This window comes from Nicotiana attenuata, chromosome 7 (genome assembly GCF_001879085.1).
Source record: "Nicotiana attenuata strain UT chromosome 7, NIATTr2, whole genome shotgun sequence".
Taxonomy (NCBI): domain Eukaryota; kingdom Viridiplantae; phylum Streptophyta; class Magnoliopsida; order Solanales; family Solanaceae; genus Nicotiana; species Nicotiana attenuata.
Window position 1 is genome coordinate 67,017,437 of NC_031995.1, and position 6,502 is coordinate 67,023,938.

General features: G+C 41.7%; 1 pseudogene; it reads right to left on the reverse strand.

Moving 5' to 3' along the window:
• Positions 656 to 6,502, reverse strand: part of LOC109230122 — a 25,760-nt pseudogene continuing 19,913 nt past the window's right edge.

A 6,502-nucleotide genomic window follows, 5' to 3' on the forward strand; every position in this document is an offset into this window, starting at 1 on the left:
TTCTCTAAAAAGAAACCAAACCAAATAAGTGGGTTTTTCAAATATTAAAACCAAATCAAACTAATTAAGTCGGTTTTTTATAGCTTCGGCTTATATTGTGTTTGGTCGGTTTTTTGGTTTTTTTTTTTGGTTATTTATCGATTTTTTTAAAGTATGAGACATACTGCACCAAACACATATTCCGGCGATTACATTTTCAACGCAACGCTATATATATATATATATATATATATATATATATATATATATATATATATATATTGAGAGGACATTCACTAAAGGATAGCAAGATTACTTAACAATATTCAGCTGTACGGGAAAGCATCATTTCATACACATACCTTTAACCAGTATTCAGGATTTTGGGTTGGCGAGGGCTTAGATCTTTCGACGTTTTTACAACTAACAGCATGTATAAGTGTACAACTAATTGAACATGGCGATAAAAAAAGTTAATGGGAAAATTCATATTAATATTATCGATGCTGTAAATCTATGATGAAAAACACAACTGGCGAGGTGAATTTTCGTCGTCAGTAAGGATCCAACTTTGGAGTTTCTTTTTTCTCTTGCTATAGAGAATGAGGCAAAATAAAATAAAAAAATTAAAAAAAGGGGAGCGGGTAAAACAAAATTCAGCAAAAAGAAGGCTAAAACAAAAATAAAAAAGAGTAATATTAGGTAAAAAGAGGTGGCTACTAGAAAGAATAAAAAAGAGGACCTAATTTGAAGCATTATGATTTTTTTTTAATAGTGAAAACCCATATTCTAATTGGTGTGTTTTACGTAGGCGTCGTGATTCTCAACTCATTATTCCATTTACAGGAACAGTGAACTACACCTCCACGATCTTAAGAGTTTTGCAGGAAGAGTTCTATGAAAATTTCTTGCTTAGTTATGAAATAATGGCCAATGATGTTCGCCTTCTCTACAATAAATTGCTCCTGAAAGGTCCCCATCCGTTTGCTGGGTATATAAATAGAGAGAGCTTATAAATTTGACAGACCCACAACTTGCATACCATCTCCACATATGAGGAATTGGTTCCCAACTATAAAAGATCCAAAAACACGAATTGCTACTCCATCTTGACCATGAGTACGATATTGAAGTTTCTCCACAACATGCACAAGCTTTTCTGGAGGCCATTCACCAGCTAATGTCTTCCATATATTGGACAAGGTTAAAAGATGCTGCTGGGGCCAATGGATTCTTTCCCCCCAAAGCTGAAAGTGGAGCATACTGTTAAGTGGAAGCCATGGAAGCTTCGAGATGCAAGAATCAAGAGGAATCAGAGAAGGATAGAGAGAATTGGAAAATATCTTCGTTATATTATAAATGAGTTGTCAATGCTCTGTTATATACAGTTGTCCATAATGTCACTAACTACCAACTAGCTAATTTTATAATTAACATTCTAACTGCTCTATACAAGTAACTAACTGCACTAACGGATTGCTACATCATCATTGCTGTTATCACTCCCCCTCAAGCTGTGTAGTAGAAGGGGTTGAGCAGTCCCAGCTTGGACAACAAGAAGTCATGTTGTGTCTTCCCCGATTCTTTGGTAAGGATATCTGCCAACTGCATATCTGTGGAAATATGACGTGTTCGAATCAAACCCTCTTGTATCTTCCCCTAACAAAATGACAATCGATCTTTATGTGCTTGGTTCTTTCTTCATATATAGAGTTTGTTGCAATTTGAATTGTAGCTTTACTATTACAGAACAATTTCATTGGCAACTTGTTTACCCTCAAAATTGGATAACAATTGAATTTATACGCGATTTGAAGGATACATAATATAACTTGATACAAAGTGAGAAATCAGATTAACGTGGAAGTAAACAATAGAAAGATAAATGCAACCTATGCAAATTGAGCAATCTTTAGCCTTGTGAGGCTAATCTCCCTTTAGCTAGAAATGTTATTGTGAATGCCAAAGTAAAATGAATTGTGACAAAGTTAGAAATAACAGTATATTGCTCTTTGATATATGTTACAATGTGTCCTTATGAATTACTCAGTCCCCTCTATATATTGAGGGAGATCTACCTTTTAAGAAATTATTTTATAAGAAACATGAGTCCTTGATTTTGAAGATCGTTGGCTCCTTTTTTGACTAATTCCGTGATTTCTTCCATAATGATTAGTTAATGGCGAGAATTACGGACCCCTGTCGGATGAGTTGGCAAAGCCTTTCTTCAAGGCCGTTAGAAACAGGACCGGTTATGCCTTCGATAAACTCGAGGGCAAATCTGATGATCTCGATGGCTGGTTTTGACGATGCTTTTGAGTCCGATAGTATCATATTCCGATTTTGGCTAACCATGATGGACATCAAATCGAATTTAAACAACGAGCTCGATTTCACCCGTAACTTTGATTTCTACCCAATCATAGTGTGTCGACCCTATCCTACCGTTTCAGATGCTCAATCGAGCATCGAGCTCGGTTTTACCCGTATACAGATAGTCCCCTCATTTTTTGGAGAGTAAGCGACGAGAAACGATATGAGTCCTCGGTTTTTACCTCGATAAATCATGACGTAAGCGACAAAAGGTAACTGAAACATCCTATTGGTCCAGTCTTCAAGGCATTAAATGTGTGTCAGTTAACGGTCGGCCACTTCGAGATGCGAACCGCTACTTTGAGAAAACTATAAATATCGTTCAACCCATTCATTAGAACCTTTACCTTCAAACTCTTCTTGTGTTCTTAAGAAAGCTTCATCACCTTCATCTTCTGGTTTTCCAGCTTAGCCTCAAAACTTCTTCTTTTCTAGTTCTTTGAAAATTTACATAAGTTATCTGCTAAGCTCGCCTCTTCCTTTACCAACACTTTCTTTTCTCTACTGTTTATAAAAATGGCAAAGACTTCAAAATCCGTTCCTTAAAAGGAAAAACCTTCTTCCTCGAAACCATCTGAGAACGTTCCGCCTGCTGCTATTGAGGAATCGCTACCAGAACTCTCTCTGAAGTTGTACGTCCCTGTGGGGTGCCCGGCCGGGGCTGACTTCAAGGTTGAGAAGACCACCATGGCACCGGGTCGGTGCGAGCCGGTCTCGAGGTACTTATGTACGATTACTGCCAGTGTCCTCGATAAGGTCAAAGAGGACTGCAACTGGGTGGATAAACTCGTAGTGGTCCCTACCCCCGAGGAATCGATCACCACCCACGTGGAGAGTTTTTTAAGTGTTTACACTTACCCCTTCACGTTGGGTCCTTTAGACCTAGTTATCATAGCCTTTTGCAAAAGGTATGAGGTGACGCTTGGGAAAATTCTTTCTTCATTTTGGAGGATCATTATTCTGTTTCGTTTCGTTGTGAGCAAGGTTGAGGGGTGTCCATTTACCATCGACCACCTCATGCGCCTGTATAGCCCTCGACTTTACCGAGGGGGGTTAATTAAGCTCGCACGTCGAGCCACTAAGGCCTTATTCTCGAGCATCGACGAGGATCGGGACTGGGGCTGGTTGGGTCGATTCGTTCGAGTGAGGACCTCGGACTTAATCCCAGTTGCGGACATGCCATTTCTTGAGAAATGGAATATGAAACGTAAGTATAATTTCGCCTTCAAGGTTTCTTTTATTGCTTTTATTTTCTCTCCCTTCTCATAGATGTTATGTGATGATGCAGTTGTTGCCCATATGCCGAATGCTGTCCCTCGACTCAAGGAGTGGGTCGAGGATATTGCAACACAAAGACCTTACTCCGAGCGATTATGGCGTGAGCTCTCGAAGGGCCGATGGGAGGCCCATAATCATGGTGAGAATGTTTCCTTAATAACATATTTGATCTTAATTTCACTCCACCGATCTCTGAATTGTTGTACTTTCTTTTTGCAGGTTTACCAAAAGTTGTCGAAATGAGGCCTCCATCAGCTGATGACGACATATACGCTGATCCCCCTGCTCTGAAGCAGGATAGAGAGAAGAAAAGAAGAAAAGCTCTGAGTCCCTCGAGCCCTAAAAAGAAGAGACTGAGGAAGCGGCTGGCGCGCAAACTTAAAGATGCCAACGCCCGAGTACTCCCATCGGACTTGGTACATCGGTTGAGAGATGAGTCCAAAGAAGAAGAAGAAGAAGAAGAAGAAGATTCTAATCTGGTGGCCCTTGTGAGAAAAGGTTCTGAACTGCCTCAAGCCTTGGAGGCCGTAGAAGAAGCAGCGACCGAAGCCTCCGAACCAGGGAGGGTCGAGACCGTTTCGCTCCGAGCTGGGGAGGTTGACAAAGAGACTATGGCCGGTACTTCTCGGTCAGACGATAATGTGCCTAAGGAGGCGCTTGGATTGATCGATCTCTCTAGGTCGCCTTTGTTTACCGATTCTATGATAAACGAGGCCTAGACACTGAAAGGTAACCTCGGCGAAGGGGCCCAAGGAGCAGCAGACTCTCTCCACAACTTCTTCGATGGTCTGGATTCTACCGCCTCGGAGGATGTCACCGGATTGGGTGACTTACGGTACCAAAAAAGACACCGTCCCCAAGAGCTGGTGGGTCTTCTTCAAGCCCAAAATTAGTGGATCAGTTCCCAGCTCTAAGTGTTGATCCTACTCAGAGACGGGCAATTTTTATGTCCATTCCGGAGGATGCCCGGGTTCTTTCTACCCCGGTGGGGATTGCTAGTTACCTTCAATGCTTGGTGACCGAAGAGGACCAAGCTAAAATGAAAGAGGTAGAAGCGCTCTGCTTGTTCAATGAAGCTCAACAGCGCCGAATCAGGGTCTAAATTCTCGAAGACGTCCCCAAATTAACCAACAACTCTTTTTTGACCTCGGGTATTAGGGCCGGCGTAAAGTCGGCCACGAATCTGCCAAAATTTGAGACGTAATGGCTGTCCGGGGTCGATATTCAATATCGTACCCGCTGATTTCCATGCTCCATTTGGCCAATCGTCCCGAGAGTTCGAGTTTATGCATGATATTTCGCAACAGGTAAGTTTTCACAACACACAGAGGATGGCATTGAAAATACTGTTTCAGTTTCCTAGAGGCGCTTAGAAAAGTGAGCGCCAATTTTCTAGGTGAGGATATCTAGCTTCGGCCTCACCTAAGGTCCTGCTAACATAATAAATTGGAAATTATGTACCTTGTTCTTCCCAAACTAGGACTCCACTTACCGCTATCTCCGATACTGCATAATACAAGTATAATTGTTCGTCTGCCTTCGGCTTGTAAAGTAGTGGTGGGCTCGATAGATATTGCTTATGTTCTTCCAAGGCCCGTTGGCACTCCGGGGTCCATGTGAAGTTGTTCTTCTTTAGTAACGAGAAAAATTGATGGCTCTTATCGGAGGAACTCGAGATAAATCGCCCCAGGGCGGTAATGCGCCCGGTTAGCCTTTGCACGGCCTTCACGTTATCCACTACCGTGATATCCTTGATAGCTTTGATCTTATCGGGGTTAATCTCGATTCCTCGGTTGGATACCGTGAACCCGAGAAATTTACCTAATCCGACTCCGAAAGCATATTTTTCTGAATTCAACTTCATGTTGTACTTCTTCAATATATTGAAGGTTTCCTACAAATGCTTTAAATGGTCCTCTGCCCGCAGGGACTTAACTAACATATTATCGATGTAAACTTCCATCGTTTTTCCTATTTTTCCTCTAACATCCGATTTACTAGATGTTGATAAGTGGCACCGGCGTTTTTTTAATCCGAATGGCATTACGTTATAGCAGTATATGCCGTATTTAGTGATGAGGAAGTTTTTTCCTGGTCATCCGGGTTCATCCGTATTTGGTTATACCCGAAATAGGCATCGAGAAAATTGAGGATCTCGTGGCCGGTCGTGGCATCGATCGTGCGATCGATATTGGTCAAAGGGAAATAGTCTTTCGGACATGCCTTATTTAAATATTTATAATCTACACACATTCTATGTTTGTTCCCTTTTTTGGGACTACCACTACGTTTGCTAACCATTCCGGGTATTTAAACTCCTAAATGGACCCTATTTTAAGGAGTTTAGATACCTCGTCCTTGATGAAAGCATGTTTTACTTTGGACAGGGGCCTCCTCTTTTGCTTGACCGGATTGATTTTCGGGTCCAGGCTTACTTGTGAGTGGCTATCTCTGGTGGGATCTCTGTCATATCAAGATGGGACCAAGCAAAACAATCTATGTTAACTATAAGAAATTGAATAAAAATTTTCCTAAGCTCGGGATTTAATCCCGAGCCCAGGTATACCTTCCGATTGAACAGATGCTCGATCAATATAACTTGTTCCAGTTCTTCGACCGTTGATTTGGTTGCGTCGGAGTCATTGAGCATTATAAAAGATCGGGGAACCCCGTAATCGTTATTTTCATAAGTCTTTTGCTTATCCGATCGGATCGCGGCCGGTTCGCTAATTGCTATTTGGCCTCTAGGTTCGCGTTCAAATTTGGTTCCTTCGATGTTATGAGTGTTGATACCGAAATCACTTCTTTGATGGCAAACATCTCTTTTGCGGCTGGTTGTTCCCCGTAGATTGTCTTTACCCCCCCCCCCCCC